Genomic DNA, 20,628 nt, shown 5'->3' with positions numbered 1-20,628 from the left:
GAGTCAAAGCAGCTCTAGCTAATAGATATAAACAAACACAGGGAGGTTGCCAAAACCAGGAGACAAAGAAACATGGCTCAAATGAAAGAATAGATCAAAACTCCAGAGAAAGAGGTAAATGAAATAGAGATAGCAATCTATCAGATGCAGAGTTCAAAACACTGGTTATAATGATGCTCAAGAAACTCAATTAAGACCTTAGCAAAAAAGACCCAGTCAGAAATGAAGGATACAACATCCATCAAAGATGGAGGCAAAAGTAGATCCACTATACCTCCTTGTACAACCAAAAGAAGGACAACAACAAATTTGAAAATGAACAACAACCAGAACTGCCAGAAAATTGAACTGTATGGAAATCCAACAATCAAGGAGTTAAAAAAGAAACATTCATCCAGACTAGTAGGAGGGGCAGAGATGGGCAGGTGGGGTGAAATTGACTTATGGTGGGGCAGTGCTGGAGGACCAGGACAGGCAAGGTGGTGGCCTGCAGCGTAGAAGGTCTCACATTTGGGTGCAGATAAACTGTGAGGAACAATGGGGGAGTGAGACAGACCACACAACCCAGGGCTTCAGCACAGGGAGAAAAGAAAACCCCAAAAGCTCTGGTTATATAAAAACTCTGGGGGTTGCTTCAGCAAGAGAAACTTGCAGCCTCACAGGAGAGTTCATTGGAGAGACCCACACTGTCCTTGAATGTACACAAACCCATCCACCATGAAATTAGCATTAGAAGGGCCCAATTTGATTGTGGGTAGTTGGGGAAGTGACTGAAAGCCAGCCAAGAGCCGAGCAAATGGACTTGTTCCCTCTCTGATCACCCCCCCCATATAAAGCATCACAACAAAGCAACATTGGTTGCCCAACCCTGGCAAATACCTAAGGCTCGGCTCCTTACTACATAACAGGTATGCTGAGACAAAAATATGGCTCAAATGAAAGAATAGATCAAAGCTCCAAAAATAGAACTAAGTGATGAAGAGATAGCCAACTTATCAGATGCACAGTTCAAAATACTGGTAATCAGGATGCTCACAGAAATAGTTGAGTACAGTTGCAAATAGAGTAAGAAGTGAAGGCTATGCAAAGTGAAATAAAGGAAAATGTACAGGGAACCAACCAACAGTGAAGGGAAGGAAACTGGGACTCAAATCAATGATTTGGAGCTGAAGGAAGAAATAGACATTCAACCAGAAAAGAATGAAGAAACAAGAATTCAAAAAATGAGGAGAGGCTTAGGAACCTCCAAGACAACTTTACACATTCCAACATCTGAATCATAGGGTGCCAGAAGCAGAAGAACAACAGCAAGAAATTGAAAACGTAATGAAGGAGAACTTTACGTTTCAAACTTTACGTTTGGAAACGTAATGAACGAGAACTTTCCCAATCTGGCAAAGGAAATAGACTTTCAGGAACCCAGGAAACTCAGAGAGTCCCAAAGAAGTGGGACGCAAGGAAGCACACACGAAGGCACATCAGAATTACATTACCCAAGATTAAAGACAAGCAGAGAATCTTAAAAGCAGCAAGAGAAAAGGAGACAGTTACCTACAAAAGAGTTCCCATAAGACTATCACCTAACTTTTCAAAAGAAACCTTACAGGCAAGAAAGGGCTGGAAAGAAGTATTCCAAGTCATAAAAGGCAAGGACCTCCATCAAAGATTGCTTTATCCATCAAAGCTATCATTTAGAATGGAAGGGCAGATGAAGTACTTCCCAGATAAGGCGAAGCTAAAGGAGTTCATCATCACCAAGCCCTTATTATATGAAATATTAAAGAAAATTATCTAAGAGAAAGATAAAAAATATGAGCAGTAAAATGACAATGAACTCATAGTTATTAACAACCACACCTAAAAGAAAAACAGAAACAAACTAAGCAAACAACTAGAACAGGAACAGAATCACAGAAATGGGGATCAAATGGAGAGTTATCAGTAGGGGTGAGGGGGGAGAATGGAGGAAAAGGTACAGGGAATAAGAAACACAAATGGTAGGTAGAAAATAGACAGGGGAGGTTAAGAATAGTCTAGGAAATGGAGAAGCCAAAGAACTTATATGTATAACCCATGGACATGAACTAAGGTGGGGGAATGCTGGTGAGGGGGGGTGCAGTGCGGAGGGGAATAAAGATGAGGAAAAGTGGGACAATTGTAATAGTGTAGTCAATAAAATATATTTTAAAAAGAAATGATTAAGTTATTGAAATCAAGAACAATTTACAGGGAAACAACAGTAGAAAAGATAAAGCCGAAAATCAAATCAATGATTTGGAACACATGGAAGCAAAAAACAACAATGCAGAACAACAAGAAGAAAAAAGAATCCCCCAAATGAGGANGGGAATTCTGGTGGGGGGGGGGGTGCAGTGCGGAGGGGAATAAAGATGAGGAAAAGTGGGACAACTGTAATAGTGTAGTCAATAAAATATATTTTAAGAAGAAATGATTAAGTTATTGAAATCAAGAACAATTTACAGGGAAACAACAGTAGAAAAGATAAAGCCGAAAATCAAATCAATGATTTGGAACACATGGAAGCAAAAAACAACAATGCAGAACAACAAAAAGAAAAAAGAATCCCCCAAATGAGGACAGTATAAATAGTCTTTGAGATAAACTTCAGGGGTCCAATATTCACCTCATATAGGTGTCAGAAGGAGAAGAAAAAGAGCAAGGAATTGGAAATCTCTTTTCAATCACTAAAAAATAGTGAAAGAAAATGAACTTGGTGAAGGGCATAGACTTGCAAGTCCAGGAAGCACACAGTCCCAATTATGATGGATGCAAAGAGGCCCACTCTAAGACACATCATTATTAAAAGGCCAAAGATTAGGGATAAAGATCAACTCTTAAAAGCAAGAGAAAAGAAGTTAGTTACTGGAAGGTTGCCAAATGGGATTGAATGGATAAAGAGAATGGATAAAGAGGTGAGGGGATTAAGAAGTAGAAATAGGTAGTTACAGAATAGCCACGGGGATGTAAAGTACAGTATAGGAAATTGAGCAGCCAAAGAACTTACATACATGACCCATGAACATGAACAATGGTGGGGGACTGCCTGAGGCAGAAGGGGGTGTGGGGTGGAGGGGGCAAAAGGGGAAAAATCAGGACAACTGTTATAGCACAATCAATAAATTATGATTTTAAATAAATGGAGTTGGAGCTGTCATACTAGAGAAACTGTCCTGAGCACCTCGTGACTCCAGGCTTTGGCATGTTTTCAGGACAACCTTTGGTCTGAGCCTAAAGCAACACTGTGTCTCAAAGAACTATTTGCAAGGATAACAAGACAGGAGACATTATGACTATAGGACTGATGACTACCAAAATGAAGATTAAAGCCATTTTTTAAAAGAATTAGCCTTAGTATATAGGTTTATCTGCACCAGTAAAATGCCTTACTTCTACTGATATAATTGTTCCCCTTCCCATTCTCGTAAACACCCCTTGCCACCGTCTCCTAATAGGAACACTTTTTGGGCTGCTGCCTGAATTAGTGCTTCCTGAATAGCTATTCTTTTAAATCTCAAATAAATGCTTGTTGCTTCTCACTTTGGCCTTTTATTTTTTGGTTAACAAACATTTTAGACAGAAGGAAGAGAAAATGAAAAGGCCCTGAAGTAGAAGGTCAACGTGGCTGGAAGGGAATAGGTGAGAGGTAAGAAGTGAGATTAGAGAGGAAGAAAATGTCAGAACACGTGGGGTTTTGTAAGCCATTTCAAGGATTTTACGGTACTTCTGCACTGAATAAGATGGGAAGGCATTTTGATATAGAGAGATCTGATCAGATCACTGGGGAGAAGTAGGGAGGGGCCATAGTAGGACGGTGCTGGGGGTGCTGGTAAACAGCCAAGGACAGCATTGGCTGAGAAGCTGAATGCCTCTGGAGTGCATGGAATTACGGGCCAGAATATTTAAAATGAGACGAGGACATAGACTAGCTCTGGGGCAGGCACTGTTCCTAGAGGATGCCTGGATGAACATGCTGCACCTGCCTGTGTTTCCCAAAGGATGATATTTGGGAGGGACGTGGGATGGGAGAAGAAACTCTAGGTGCCCCCTAGGATCAGGCTGGCGTGGCAGAGGGTGGCGAGGTCATTTTTCTTTGGATGTTCTAGAGGGGTCAGGCTCTGAGGCAGAAGCCTGCCATGCTTCCAATAATTGTGTATCTTTTGTATCTTATATTTTTTAATTTGTAAACTAACCTGATAGAAATAAGATAAATAACAGAAAAGATTAAATTAAAGATTTTAGCCTTAACTGATAGGTTTCAGTGATTACAGCTAGAACTCAGGAGTTGAAAAGATTTCAGCCTTAGCTGATAGGCTTGAGTGATGAATGCAGGTGGAAAGCTGTTATTCCAAAATTGTGTAGCTTTGAATAAAGATGACTTTCCTTTTCCACCAAACCTCTGCCAAGACTGTGGCAGTGGGCAGCAGGCCCCACTTGCTGTTCGTTAACAGTTTAAGTATTTTGAGCCGAGAAATGACATGATTTGACTGAAATTTTAATAAAATTAGTGTTTAGAAGAAACTATAGGGAGAAAAAAATGCAGAAGCAGAGAAACTGTTGGGAAGGGGAGAATCCCCCCACCCCATTAGTTCTTATGGCAACACTAATAATAAAATAATAAAATGGCATAAGGCCAGAGTAACAGGAGGAAAATACAATCTAGTGCATGCCCAAAGGAGAATCCAGATACGATGTTCAGACAATAAGATGAAGCTCAAAGAAATTATCAAACCAGGCACTTTTTAAAACTTATTAGACAAAGAAACAATAAATTTGCAAGAAATTGACAGGACAAAGAAAGTTAGTCCTCATTAGAAAGGAATCTAGGCAAGGTTTTATCTTATCTAGCACATTAGTAAAAGAGTTACAAGGTTTGTTTACACAGGGCTTTTCAACTCTGGATTTTATAATGCTTGACATAAGGTCGTCTCAGTCCTTCACCAGTGGGGAGGGCACCTATCTTGGGAGAACTAGTTTCTGCATTTAGAGAGACAAAGGGATTGTCTCTACCCTCCCACTCCCATTGCTTCTCAAGGGATTTTAATTCAAACGAATCTATATGCCATTGTTGGGATATCTTGGGGTGACCTGTCTCAGGCCTCAGTAAGATGGTAGGGGACTATTGCAATAATTCAGTCAAGAAATAACAGTACCTTGCTACCAGAGTAATAGCAGATGGAGGGTAAGAAATGGTCCAATTTTAATAGAACTTAAGGATAGAATCGATAGGATTTGCTGATGAATTGGTTGGATATTAGCCGAGATAAAGGAAGGCTTCAAGCATGACTGCGAGATTTCTAACCTGAGAAAACCAGAGCATAGTGGTGTAATTAGCTGACATAGAGAAGAGGTTAAGGGAGGAAAGTTCTTCATGGGGGATGATTCCTGACATCAGTCATTCCATTTAGCATGTGTTGTTAATTTGAGAGGACTAGTAGACATTCAAGTGGAGATGTTGAGTAGGTAGTTGGAAAAAACCACTTTGGAATTCAGGCTTGCTGTCCTAAGAAATGTCCAAACCAACAGCAACAGCAACAAAAACAAAACAAAAAGAAAAGAAACATCCAAACCTGTAGAAACTTTTATTTGAGTTTATTTGAGCCAAAATGATGACACACCAGGAAGCAAGATTTCAAATACTCTGGCCAATTAAAATTTTGCAATTTTTTATACCTTCGAAATTAAGGGGGGAAACATAAACAAGATTCTATGGATGTGGGAAAAGGCAAGGCAGGGAAATTCCTATGATTATAGGACAGTTAACAAGATTAGGTACCTTTTTGAGGGCGGTTCCTAGGGGTTTGGAAAAGGGTATTACTTCTGGCATTTCAAAGGTGTACAGATGCACAAGAACAATAGACTGGGTTTGCTCAAAAACTTTCTAGTAAAGAAGTTGTAGGCCTGGGGTGTGACTACCTACCATGACCTTCCCACTTTGGATCTTATGATCAGTTCACCCTTGGAGGTTACTTTCAGTCACGGACCTTGTGTATATACTCCTGCTTTCATCCACGGGCTAGAGGCCTCAACTGGAGATATGAATTTGTGCCTCAGCAGCATACAGTTATATAGATATAATTTCAAGTCAGGAGTCTGTGTCAGATCCTGGAGCAGAAAGAGGGAAAATAGGTTTGAGGACTGATCCCTGGACATTCCAACATTTAGAAGTGGGGAACGAGGACAAACCAGCAAAGGAGACTGAGAAAAAGCATAACCAAGAAATGTGTCTTCGAAGGCAATAGAAGGAAGCATTTGTAGAAGGAAAGAGTAATATTGACAAGAAAGCACTGCTGATGGATCAAGTAAGAAGAGGACTGAAAATCGACCAGAACATTTAGCCACAGGGAAGTTATGGATGATCCCGACTCATGGATTTTCAGTGAAGTAATGAAGTGAAAGTCTGTAATGGTTTATAGAGAGAATGTGATGAGAGAAATGGGAGACAGAGTATGCATAACTCTTTCAGATCTTTTTCTGCAAATGAGAACAGACAAGTAGAACAGTAGCTGGTGGAGGAGGGATGTATTTTTTTTTCTTTTCAGGAATGCTAGAATAGTTTAATATTTGTAAATTGATAAATATTATTCAGTATGCCAATACTGTAGAAAAGCCATATAATACTATTAATTCATATAAAAAGTATATGACATAATTCAGTAATCACTATATTGATAATAAAAACTGAAAATAGCAATGAAAGGAAACATAAGAAAGTCCAAATCTCTATAAAAATTTATTTCAGCCAAACAGAGGATATACCTGGAAGCAAGATCTCAACAAACTGAGATAAATGCTCCTAAAAATAAGTTTGGAGTTCCTTTTATGCATTTGAGATTAAGGAGGTAGTGAAAGGAAGATTACCAGAAGGTGGGAGAAAGCAAGGTAAGGAGTGGATCACAAGACAGTCAAACTCTTGAGGGCAGTCACTTGAAGACCAGCTTACAGGCGCTGTCTTGAGGATGGTATTAGAAGGAGACGTTTCAAAGGGGGCATTGCAAAGGTTTGCTAGGCTTGGTGCATAAAAACAATGAACAGGGCTTGTGTAAGGCAAAATAAGCTTTTTAGTGAAGTAGTTAGAGGTCTAGTTGTGACAACCCACAATGACCTGCCTCGTTGGGAATTTATGATCAGATCACCTTGTGAGGTAATTTTTCATGGTAACACACTACTCAAAATTGACAAAACCATTTTCTAAAAATTTCCAGAAGTTTTTCTGAATGGTGAATGGTAAAATGTCTAAGTGATTTTCATTAAAATTGGTAACAAAGTAGTGATGCTCTCTTGCACATCTATTTTATTTATTAAAATAAACTACTTTATTATTGTTCGATTACAGTTGTCTGCATTTTCTCCCCATCACTTCCCCCACCCCAGCCAAACCCACCTCCCTCCCTTGCTTCTACCCTCCCCCTTCGTTTTGTCCATGTGTCCTTTATAGTAAGTACTGTTCCTGAAAATCCTTCACCCCACTGTCCCCCACCCTGGCTATTATTAGATTGTTCTTAATATCAATCTCTCTGGTTATATTTTGCTTGCTTTTTTTCTTTTGTTGATTATGTTCTGGCTAAAGGTGACATCATATGGTATTTGTCCCTCACTGCCTGGCTTATTTCATTTAGCATAATGCTCTCCAGTCCCATCCACCTTTTGCTGTCTCAAAGGGTAGGTGCTCCTTCTTTCTCTCTCCTGCATAGAATTCCATTGTGTAAATGTACCATAGTTTTTTGATACACTCATTTACTGATGGGCACTTAGGTTGCTTTGAGCACTTGGCTATTGTAAATTGTGCTGCTATAAACATTGGGGTACATACGTTCTTCTGGATTGGTGTTTCAGGGCTCTTAGGGTGTAATCCCAGCAGTGGAATTGCTGGATCAAAAGGCAGTTCCATTTTTAGTTTTCTGAGGAAATTCCATACAGTTTTCTTCAGTGGCTGCACCAGTCTGTAATCCCACCAACAGTGTACTAGGTTTCCCTCTTCTCCGCATCCTCTCCAACATTTGTTTGTTGATTTATTTATGATGGCCATTCTGACTGGTGGTGAGATGGCATCTCATTGCAGTTTTAATTTGCATTTCTCTGATGGATAGTGATGCTGGGTATCTTTTCATATGTTTCTAGGCCCTTTATACGTCTTCCTTGGAGACTTGTCTGTTCAAGTCTTTTGCTTGTTTTTTAATTGGGTTGTTTGTGTTCCTGGAGGGGAGTCGTGTGAATTCTTTATATATTTTGGAGATCAAACCCTTGTCTGAGGTATCATTGAGAAATATGTTTTCCCATATAGTTGGTTTTCTTTTCCTTTTCTTTTTATTATATTTTATTTTATTTTTTGGAGAATCTTTTTTTTAAATAATTTTTTAATTTAATTCTTGTTCAAGTACAGGTTTCTGTCTTATATTCCCAACCCTGCCCGCCCCCCGCCCCATGCTTCCCACCTCCCTCCCATTTCCGCCCCCCACCCTTAGTTATTGTCCATGTGTCCTTTATACTTGTTCATGTGAGTCCATCCCTTTTTCCCCTGTGATTCTCTCCCCTCTTCCCTCTGGACCCTGTCAGCCTGTTCCATATTTGACTGTCATTGGTCGTATTTTGCTTGCATGTTTGGTTTGTTTAGAATCCTGTTAACGGTGAGATCATATGGCATTTGTCTTTCACCGCCTGGCTTATTTCGCTCAGCATAATGCTTTCCAGTTCCATCCATGATGTTGCAAAGGGTAGGAGTTCCTTCTTCCTTTCTGCAGCATAGAATTCCATTGTGTAAATGTACCATGTTTTTTGATCCAGTCATTTACCGATGGGCATCTAGGTTGCTTCCAAATCTGGGCTATTGTGAATTGTGCTGCTATGAACATCGGGATGCAGAGGTTCTTTTGGATTGGTGTTTCAGGGTTCTTAGGATATACTCCTAATAGTGGAATTCCTGGATCAAAAGGCACATCCATTTTTAGTTTTCTTAGAAAATTCCATATTGCTTTCCATAGTGGTTGTACCAGTCTGCAATCCCACCAACAGTGAACTAGGGTCCCCTTTTCCCCACAACCTCTCCAGCACTTGTTTGTTTCTTTGTTTATGATAGCCATTCTGACTGGTGTTAAGTGGTATATCATTGTGGTTTTAATTTGCATCTCTCTGATAGCTAGTGATATAGAGCATCTTTTCCTGTGTGTCTGGATCCTCTGTATGTCCTCCTTGGAGAAGTGTCTGTTCAAGTCCTTTGCCCATTTTTTAATCGGGTTACTTGTCTTCTTTGAGTGGAGTTGAGTGAGTTCTTTGTATATTTTGGAGATTAAACCTTTGTCTGAGGTATCATTGGGAAATATGTTTTCCCAAGCTGTTGCTTCTCTTTGTATCTTGATGCTGTTTTCCTTAGTCATGCAGAAGCTTTTAATTTTGATGAGATCCCATTTGTTTATTCTTTCCTTTATATCCCTTGCTCTAGGGGACATATCAGTAAAAATATTGCTGCATGGAATATCTGAGATTTTCTTGCCAATGCTCTCCTCTAGGGCTTTAATGGTTTCACGGCTTATATTTAAGTCTTTTATCCACCTTGAATTTATTTTGGTGGATGGTGTAAGTTGGTGCTCAAGTTTCATTTTTTTGCATGTAGCTGTCCAGTTCTCCCAACACCATTTGTTGAAAACTCTTTTCCTTTTAATGCATTTTCTTAGCCATACAGATGCTTTTTAATTTGATGAGGCCCTATTTGTTTATACTTTCCTTTATTCTCTTGCTTTAGGGGACCTATCAGTGAAGAGGTTGCTACATGGAATGTCTGAGATTTTCCTGCCTATGTTTTCTTCTAGGATTTTAATGGTATGATGACTTATATATAAATGTTTTATCCACCTTGAATATATTTTTGTGAATGGTGTAAATTGGTGATTGAGTTTAATTTTTTTTTGCATGTAGCTGTCCAGCTCTTTCAACACCATTTGTTGAAGATGCTATTTTTACTCCATTTTATGCTTCTTCCCCTTTTGTCAAATATTAATTGACTGTAGAGACTTGGGTTTATTTCTGGGCTCTCTGTTCTGTTCCATTGGTCTATGTGCCTGTTTTTCTGCCAGTACCAGGCTGTTTTGATTACAGTTCCCTGAGATACAGTTTGATATCAGGTATTATGATCCCTCCTACTTTGCTCTTCTTTCTCAAAATTGCAGAAGCTATTCATGGTTGATTATGGATCCATATAAATTTTTGAAGTGTTTGTTCTATATCTGTGAAATATGTCATTGGTACTTTAATAGGGATTGCACTGAATCTATAAATTGCTTTGGGTAGTATGGCCATTTTGTTGAAGTTAATTCGTCCAATCCATGAGCATGGTATATGCTCCCATTTGTTTGGGTCTTCCTTAATTGCTTTCTTCAGTGTTGTGTACTTTTCTGCATACAGGTCTTTTACCTCCTTGGTTAGGTTTATTCCTAGGTACTTTATTTTTCTTGTTGCTATATTGAATGGGACTTTTTTCCCCCTGATTTCTGTTTTTGATATTTCATTGTTGGTGTAGAAAAATGTCTTTGATCTCTGAGTATTGATTTTGTATCCCCGCTGTTTTGCCAAATTCATTTATTAGGTCAAGTAGTTTTTTGGTGGAGTCTACAGGGTTTTCTATGTACACTATCTTGTCATCTGCAAACAATAACTGTTTTACTTCCTCCTTTCCAATTTAAATGTCTTTTATTTCTTTTTCTTGTCTGATTGCTGTGGCTAAAACTTCCAACACTATGTTGAATAGAAGTGGTGAAAGTAGGCATCCTTATCTTGTTCTTGATCATAGTGGGAAAGCTCTAAGTTTTTCTCTATTGAGTATGATACTGGCTGTAGGCCTCTCATATATGGCCCTTATTATGTTGAGAAATGCTCCTTTTATTTCCATTTTGCTAAGTGTTTTTATCATAAATGGGTGCTGTATCTTATCAAATACTTTTTCTGTATCTATTGATATGATCATGTGATTTTTGTCTCTTGTTTTGTTTAGATACTGTGTTGTGCTTATTGATTTATGAATATTGTACCATCCTTGCATCTCTGGGATGAATTCCAGTTGATCTTGGTGTATGATCTATTTAACATATTGCTGGATATGGTTTGCCAGTATTTTATTGAGGATTTTAGCATCTATGTTCATCAGCGATAATGGCCTGAAGTTTTCTTTCTTCATTATGTCTTTATCTGGTTTTGAGATTAGGGTGATGCTGATTTCATAAAAAGAGTTTAGGAGTTTTCCATCTTCTTAAAATTTTTGGTATAATCTGTGGAAGATGGGTGGTTAGCTCTCCCTTAGATGCTTTGTGAAATTCTCCTGTGAAACTGTTGGTCCAGAGCTTTTCTGTGTCAGGAGCTTTTTGATTACTATTTAAATTTCATCAGCTGTTATTTGTCTGTTCAAGCTTTCTGCTGCTTCTTCACTGAGTTTTGGAAGATTATATTTTTCTAGAAATTTGTCCATTTCATCTGGGTTTTCAAATTTCTTGCCATATAATTATTCATTGTAATTTCTTACAATCCTTTCTTTTTCTGTGGTATCAGTTGTAATCTCTCTTCTTTCATTTCTGATTGTGTTTATTTGGGTCCTGTCCCTTTTTTTCTTGATGAGCCTCCTTAAAGTCTTGTCAATTTTGTTTATCTTTTCAAAGAACCAGCTCCTGGGTTCATTGATCCTTAGAATTGTGCTTTTAGTCTCTATGTCATTTAATTCTGCTCTGATCTTGGTTATTTCCTTCCTTCTACTTGCTCTGGGTTGTCTTTGTTGTTGTTCCTTGAGTTCTTGTAGGTATAGGGTTAAGTTATTTATTTGAAATATTTCTATCTTTTTTAGGTAAGCCTGTATTGATTGCTATAATTTCCCTCTCAGGGCTGCCTTCGCTGTGTCCCATAAGTTTTGGATTGTTGTGAGTTCATTTCCATTTGTTTCCAGAAACTTTTTGATTTCTTCCCTAATTTCATTCTTGACCCATTCATTGTTTAATAGCATGGTATTCAATCTCCATGATTTTGAGTGTTGAGGGTCTTTTCCCTTGAGGTTGGTTTCTAGTTTCAGTCCCTGTGGTCATAGAAAATGCTTGATACGATTTCAATTTTCTTAAATTTTTTGAGGCTTGTTTTGTGTTCTATCACATGAGCTATCTTTGAAAATATTCCATATGCATTTGAAAAAATGTGTATTTTGTTTCTTTGGGATAAAAGGCTTTCTATATATCAGTTAAGTCCATTTGATCTTTGGCATTGTTCAATTCCACAATATTTTTGTTCATATTTTGTTTGGAAGATCTTCCCATTTTTGACAATGGGGTGTTAAAATCTCCTACTATAGTAATGTTGCTGTCAATATCTTTCTTGTGTCCTCCAAGATTTTCTTTATGTATTTGGGTGATCCCATGTTGGGTGCATATATATTTACAATGTTTATGTCTTCTTGATGGATTCTTCCTGTGAGTATTATGAAGTGACCTTCTCAGTCCCTCTTTACGACTCTTTTTTTGAAGTCTCTTTTGATTGATATGAGTATTGCTACCCCAGATTTTTTTCCTGTCCACTTTCTTGGAATTTTTTTTTCCAGCCCTGCATTTTCAGTCTGTGTAGGTCTTTTGTTCTGAGGTGTGTCTCTGGTAAGCAGCAAATGTGTGGGTCATACCTTCTTATCTATTCTGCTATTCTGTGTCTTTTGATTGGGGCATTTAATCCATTTATGTTTAAGGTTATTATTGATAGGTACTTATTCATTGCCATTTTTTTGTATCTGTGTTTCTCTTTCTTTCACTGTTTTTTTTTTCAAGTTCTTAAAGCAAACCCTTTAGTATTTCTTGCAGAGCTAGTTTGGAGGAGGTATATTCTTTGAGGCTTCTTTTGTCCAGGAGCTCTGTATTTGGCTTTCCATTTTAATTGAGAGCCTTGCTTGATAAAGTAGTCTTAGTTGCAGGCCTCTGGTTCTCATTACTTGGAATATTTCTTGCCATTCTCTTTTGGTTTGGAACATTTTCATTGAGAAGTCAGCTGCTAGTCTTTTGGGGGCTCCCTTGTATGTTACTTCCTGTTTCTCCCTTGCTACCTTTAAGATTCTCTCTTTGTCTTGGACTTTTGCCATTTTAATTATGATGTGTCTTGAAGTAGGTCTCTTTGGGTTCCTCTTTTTTGGGACTATCTGTGTTTCCTGGATTTGTGTCACTTTTTCTCTCATTAAATCAGGGAAGTTTTCCATCATTACTTTTTCAAACAGGTTTTCTATCCCTTGACCTTCTTCTTCTCCTTCTGGTATCCCTATTATATGGGCATTATTATACTTCATGTTGTCCTGAATTTCCCTTAATCTCTCTTCATTCTTTCTGAGCCTCTTTTCCTTTTCTTGCTCATTCTGGGTGTTTTTTTCCTACCTTGTCCTCCAGCTTGCTGATCCCATCCTCTGCTTCATCGATTCTGCTTTTGATTCCTTCTACTGTGTTCTTCAGTTCAGAAATTATATTCTTCATTTCCTCTTGTCCCTTGCTGACAGTTTCTATTTTCATGTTGATATAGTTTTCAGTGAGTTCATTGTAGTTTTCCTGTAGATTTTGGTAATTTTATGTGAGCTCACTGAGCTTCCATTGAGATGACCATTGCTTTGAACTCAGTATCTGATAGCTGAGTTACCTCTATTTCCTTTAGCATTCTTTCAGAGGCTGCCTCCTTTGCTTTCATTTGGGGATTGTTTCTTTGTCTTCCCATTGTTTGTGATGCTCTTCTTGTTAACCTCTGCTTCTTAAATTGATCTATTCTGACTCCCTGGGTTTATGGTGTGAACTTCTATGGTAGAAGACCTGTGAGATTCAGTGGTGCAGTCTCCTTGATCTCCTGAGCTTACTCGTCTTGGGAGTCATTTATGTTGGCTCTGTGTTTGTCTTTGTGTTTTGATTGTTGTTGGTCTTTCTTTGGTGGGTCCTTTCTTCCAGCTGATTAACTGAGGGTCACTCTGTCCACCACCTCTTGTATTCTGTTTTGCTGGTGTGGGCAGGTTGTGTTGAAGCTTGTTCTTCTGTGTGTACAAGGTTTTGAGGATTTTCATTTGTTCTTGTTCAGTTGTTTGTTCTGAAATAGTTGTATTTCCAGATAGGTCCTGGGTTGATTTAGTGTGGCTTCCACTCCTTCCTTCACTTTCTTTTTGTTATCTCTTGGTGGTTCCTTTGTTGGTGGGTTTCCTCTTTCAGCATGTATACTGGTGTTCACAACTGCCACCTACTCTTTCTTGTGATTTGTGGGAGGGGGAAGGCAAAATGATTTAAGATAGCAGGAATGTATTCTATGATATTTAAAGTATCAACCCATAGAGAAGAGATAGGTGATCCTTTGACTATATATAGTGTTAACCATGATATTCCACCCAGCTAGCCACTTTTTAGAAAGGGTGGAAAAAAGATACGACTTTTGTTGGGGGGAAGGATTGTGACTTGGATCTGGAAAGCAGTAAGCTTGTGGAAGGTTAGATTATGAGGTAAAGTGAGAGCAAAGGATAGAAAACAGGTGTGGTGTGTAAGAGAATAGAATTAACCACAACAGTCATAAAGTTCAGGAAACAGAGATGTGGGCTAAGATCTGGGAGAGGTGCTGTGTAGCATTTACAATTGTTTGGAATAGCAATTATTTACAATAATATTAGAGCAACAATTATATGACAGAATCTATGTGATCTTGATAACAATAATAGGAAGAATAGGACCTAGAGTGGTGTGCTAATGAAACACAAATGAAGTAAAAGACTGTAAATTAAAAATACACTATGAAAAAGAGAACAAGGGAAACCAGTCTTGCAATTTAAGCAGCCAAGCGAAGAAGACTAAACCTAATGAAGAGAAATACAAAAATACTAATGAAATGAAAGATGTAAGAATAATAAAAATAATAATGCAAATATACAATAACTTTCAAGTTCTCTGTAGTAGCAAAGTGAAATTTGTCTCATTGTGTCAGCTGTTGGGATGCCCTTGCTTTGGGTCCAACTCTGCACTTTTTACAACTCCAGGTTTAATTGTCTCTCTTGTGGGAATTAAAGGAAGAAGGAAGGCAGAAGAGATAAAAAATGAAGGAAAGGAAGAAGGAATAAAAAAAGAAAAAAGGAAAAAGAGGAAGAAGGAATTAAAAGAAAAAAGTTACTTAAAAAAAATAAAAAGCCTTCTGCTGGCTTCAAACTAGCCAAGCCAGTTCTGTTGGTCTTCCTGGCTGCAGCAGGCTGAGGGGGAATTAGTTTTGCTTTTCTCTCTTCCTTAGTGGAACTTTCCCAGTCCCCAGCCCAGTTCCTCAGTTCACTGCCGGGTCCTAGTGCCCTTCTGTGCCCAGTCTAGGCCTTCAGTCCACCAGTTGCGCTGTTCTTGAGGTGCACCAATTAGGGGCAATTCACACCTCTCCCTCTCTCACTCTTTGCTGTCCTAGATGCTAAGGACTCTCAGTACCCTTCAGGCTAGTTCAGCCTCTCCACTGAGTTAAGTCTTTCTGGGGATTTCTGACTCCCTGAGTCCTGCAGTTCTCCTCTGTGGGGGTGTCTCTGCCTTCCTTTTAGAGAGCCAGTTGGCCCTGCAGGGCAGGGGTGCCACTATGGCTGCCACTGTGGATGCAGGTGCATGACTCCTCTGCTGCTTCCCAGGGGGTATAGGGGTTGGGTGTGTGGTGCCTCTGGGTGGTGGTGTCAGGCATGCTCTGTCCCTGGCCTGAGGGTGTGGCAGGAGGAGCAGCCGCCAGTCCTGCAGGTCTGGGTGTGCACTTTCCCTGGGGCTGTGGACCTGTGCCCTCGGCTGGGCATCCACCGGTCCTGCAGCTCCTATCACATGCATTAATTTCAACATTATTTTTTTGAGAAGGGTTTTAAATACAAGTGGAAGCTTATTTAGAAAGTCACAGAGGTAGAAAAAGTGAGCCAGCTGGGCTGCATGGGCTCAGGAAACAAGTTACAAAAGCAAAAGAAGGGCCCTTGGAGCTTAGGGGGTTGGAGAAGGAACAAAAGTATACTCCATAGGCAGTTACCAAGTCCAGGGAGCAGAATTGTGCTCTGTAAGGAGCCTCAGAGTTCAACTGCAAAAATCCAAATGCTGGGAGACAAACTATGACATTGAAGTTCTGGTAAGTCGTCATAACCTAAGAACCACTACTACAATCAGCATATAGAATATTTTCATCACCCCAGAGTGTTCCCTCACACTTCTTACTGCCAGGTTCCCTCATCTCCAACCCCAGGCAACCACTAATCAGATTTCAATCTAAAGAAAAGCCTTTTTTGAGACTTCCAGTCAAGATAGCAGGGTAGCCAGACACGGCTTACCTCTTCACACAACCACAACAAAACTACAACTAAAACATGGAGCAACCATCACTCATAACCAACAGAAATCAAGTTGAATGGAAGTCAGACAACTACAGAATTAAAGAAACCACATCCATCCAGATTGGTAGGATTGGCACAGATATGGAACAGGCAGGTCCCACATCCACGTGTGGTGGATAAAAATTCAGGAGTGATGTCTTGGGAGCAGTGAGCCCCAAACCCACAGCAGGCCCCTCAGCCCAGACTTCCAGTATAAAGAAGATGAATTCCCACAACTTCTGACTGCAAAAACCAGTGGGAATTGAGTCAGTGGAAGAAACTTCTAGAGCCCCAAGCAGTTCCCCTTAAAGAACCATTATGCATTAAAAAGAAGCATTTTATTGGTAAAATAGGAACATATATTAGGTGCTGGGCTAAGTCCTTAATGTGTATTACCTCATTTACTCCTCACATCAAACCTTTGAGGTGGGAACTGTTATATTCTCAATCTACAGATAAGGAAAATGAGGCTTCAGAAGTTAAACGATTTGTTCAAGATCACACAGCAAGTGATGAGGCAGGGATTCAAAATCTAACTCTGGAACCTGTAACCTTTGCTATTATAATATACTACCTTACCTTGATCACATAATTAGATAATCAAAGTATTTAATGTATGCAAAAATGCTTAAAGCCCTTTACACAGGTTATCTTTACCTCATCACAGGGGTATCATCCATCGACAAAGGGCATCCAGATATAAAGAGAAAGGCACTAAGATGGTTCCTCAGGGCTCCCAGAGTTCCAGTCCTGAGTTCGGTGTGTCTTAGTGGCTGTGGTAATTCACTTAATATTTTAAGCCTCAATTGTCTTAATTTATAAAAATGATTGTCATTTAGATCCATCTAGCTAGAAAATTATGCAATTTCTCATTTTATGATTTTTTGGATCTAACTTTCTCTCACATGCTGGCTCTAAGCATTCTCCTATAGGAGACTTGAATTTTCTACCCTTGCTCCCCATTGCTAAGTGCCTTGAGTTCATATGTGAGATTATCAAAAAGTATAACATGCCTAGAAAAATCTGTGAATAACAGAAAGAGAAATATTTTTTCTTTTGAGAGTTGTGCTTTGTTTTCTTTTGTTTGGAGTAGGTAGCACATTGACATTGTCCAAATGCAGTATTCGTGGCAGTACACTTACCTACCACCACAAGCCGTACACTGAGGAGTCTGGCTCCCTTCCTGGCCTCTGTCTGCCCTATTCCCCATGCCCCTGTTTTTTCTTTATTATTTGTATTTCCAGTGCTTATCTATGCAAGTTTGAGCAAAATAAATATAAATATTCTTATTTTCTCCCCCCATTCTAACACAAAAGATGATACATTATTTTCTATATTATACACTTTGCCTTCTTCACTGTATCTTGGAAATAAACCTTCATCAGTACACAAGAGCTTCCTTTCCTTTATTTATTTTTAGCTGCATATTATTCAATTGTGGGGTAGTATAGTAATCTCCCTTATCCATGCAGGATATATTCCAAGATCTCCAAAGGATGCTTGAAACCATGGATAGTACCAACCCCTATATATACTATGTTTTTTCATATATATACCTTGTCACTTATGGCTTCTCTTTGTTACCGGATGGGGGCCTGGCCCTGAGTGGCTCTGCCTAGGGTCAGCTGTAGCATGTGGGTTCTTGATTTTGTGTAGGAAAGATTTCACAACAGGAGTCCAGGTGACTATGAGGACACATTTATCAAAGCCAGGACAGTGAAACAAGGAAGGGCTTAGCATAGAAGAAGCAACAGGAGAGCCTAGGCGGGGCTGCCTTAGCTCACTGGGAAGTCAGAGAAAAGGGGATCTTTGGGGACAGGTTCAGGGGATTAGCCTGGGAGAAGCTGTGAGCTGCCCAGTGCCTTAGAGTTTAAGAGATGTGTGCTTGGTGGGGAAGAAGTGGGAGAATAAAAAGGGACAGGAAATGGTGCTGACTGCTCCCAGACAGAGAGCACTTACTTTGAGTCCTTTGTCTTGAGGCTTTTATTTTTTTTCTTGCAGGCAGGAACCTTAGGCAAGGTCTTAGGGGAGGATTTCATCAGAATAGTCATCAGTTCTCCCGCTGTGCCCTTTCAGGGTCATGGTCGCCACTTATTGGTCAGTGACAAGGCAGGGGTCATTAGTCATTGCAGTTGGCTCTGGCCTCACCCACCTTGTTTTGCTTCTTTTCTGGGCCTGGAGCTAAAACACAACTGAGGCCTAGATGTTATCTCTAGGAAGGTAAACTTGTGTCTGGATGTAAAATGCTAAGCCATTGTGTTCAGCTGTCAGTCTCAGTTTCCCTATTCTGCTTGCCAAGAAATTTCCCTAGCTTCTCACTGTCCTGCCTCATCTTTGCCATACAGTGATCCCTCACTTATCAAGAAAGTTACGTTCCAGAGATCCTCACAAAAAGTGAAAATCTGAGAAGTGGCGGTGTTGTATTTATTTTATTATTTATATATTTGTTAAGGCTTTATAAATGAGAGGTTTTCTTAGGCTTCGCCGAGAAAGAAATACCAATCAGCCATAAAATAGGCAAAAAGAGCTTTATTGGGGTTTGTGTACCCAGGCGAGGTTCTCCCGGTCTACAGGATGAGGCCGGAAGAAGTCACCGGCAAGCAGGAAATGTAGTGGGGTTTTCTTTGCGTTGGCTCCCTGTGGGAGCTGGGGATTGGTGCCCTCTGAACAAAGAATCAATACAGCATTGGTGGTCTCTTCCTCCGACTCAGGTTACTGTGAGGATGTCCGGCTTGGCAAAGTCGAGCTGGAGCTTTCTCCTATCCCTGCCCACCCTAACAATAAACCCTTCCCACACGCCTACAAACCTTTCCCACTCTCTTATTAACCTTTCCCACACTCTTATAAACACCTCACATGCTCTAAAACACTTTCTACACTCTTAAACCTATGTAATTTTAACAATATATAAAATTTTATATGGTTACTCACCAATGAAGTATACTACAACTTGAATGATGAAGATCATGAATTATGTAGCTGTGCAGTACTGATATGATGAAGGTGATGACGATGAGATGAATGTACTGCACACCCAAGAAGAGCATTACAGCTCTTCTGAAGGCACCACTTCATCAGGCGCTTCATCAGGTGGTGCAGTATCCTTGTCCTGGGCTGTAACTTCTATTTCCACTAAAGGCATGGGCGTAACTGATGTCTTCATTCGAGTGATGAACATAGTTACGGGGAGCTGCTGGCACTGCTTTTTATCCGCAGAGGCAGCTTCTCCATGCAGAGAAACTCTCTTGAATCCAAAGCGTCTCTAAAATTTGTCAAACCAGCCCTTACTGGCACTGAATGGGGTTCGTCTGGTGGGAGATGCACTGGATGGTCTTGCTTCTTCGTCGTTGTCCTCATCTTCATCCTCGTCACCATCATGAACGTCCATGCTTTCCACAAAACTGTCATAAAGTTTCTTGGCCTTTGTCCAGACAGTGTTGGTATTCAGTAAGATATTCATTCCTCTTCCTGCAGTCATTTATCCACATGGCTTATGCAGACTCCATCCTCGCAATTGCCTTATTGTGGGAAGTGACCACCCTCTTTGCAGTCTTGTTAAAAGTCATCGTTGCTATAGACCTAATATTCTTCTCATCTTTCTTTACGTAGCGAACAGTAGATTCATTAATCCTGTAATGGCGACGTACAGCCATGTACTTTTGCCTTCCTTAAACATGTCAAGAAGTTCCATCTTTTCTTTGATGGTAAGCATGTCCTCTGGCGCTTGGGTTCACTACCAGAAGCTTTGGAAGGTGCAGAATGTTTGGGTGGCATTGTAGGGCTTGAAATAAATTCAGACTTTTACGAAAATTTCACAAAAACGCAACACCACAGAGCAACACTACACACAGCGATCAGATGTTAATATTAAGTGGAAAAGCAGAGATGCTGAACTTCTGGGCACAATGTGGGGGAGCAAACAGATGGATGCTATGGTCACTGAGCCAATCAGAGCCCAAAATACAGAACACAGTGCTGTGGTTGGTTGCCTTCCATTCCATTAGCCAATAGTGTGCCTGTACAATCTCACATTGGCAAACTTGCGCAGGCGGTAGTAGCCTGTTTCATTTCCGTTGTGTACAATATGGTATTCATCTGCTGATGAAATACATACTGTATTTTATTTCGGTTTAATATTTTTAATATGTTTGAATTAACACTTTTTATATTGTTTTAAACTTTTTAGGCAAAAATAATTAAGATCATAAATATTATATAAATACCTATATACTGCAAAATCCCATGATATAGCAAAAACTTCATACAGTATTAGATACATA

Source organism: Sturnira hondurensis, unplaced genomic scaffold (assembly GCF_014824575.4).
Source record: "Sturnira hondurensis isolate 20B ecotype Veracruz unplaced genomic scaffold, ASM1482457v3 Scaffold0006213, whole genome shotgun sequence".
Lineage (NCBI taxonomy): Eukaryota > Metazoa > Chordata > Mammalia > Chiroptera > Phyllostomidae > Sturnira > Sturnira hondurensis.
This window is presented reverse-complemented; position numbering follows the sequence as displayed.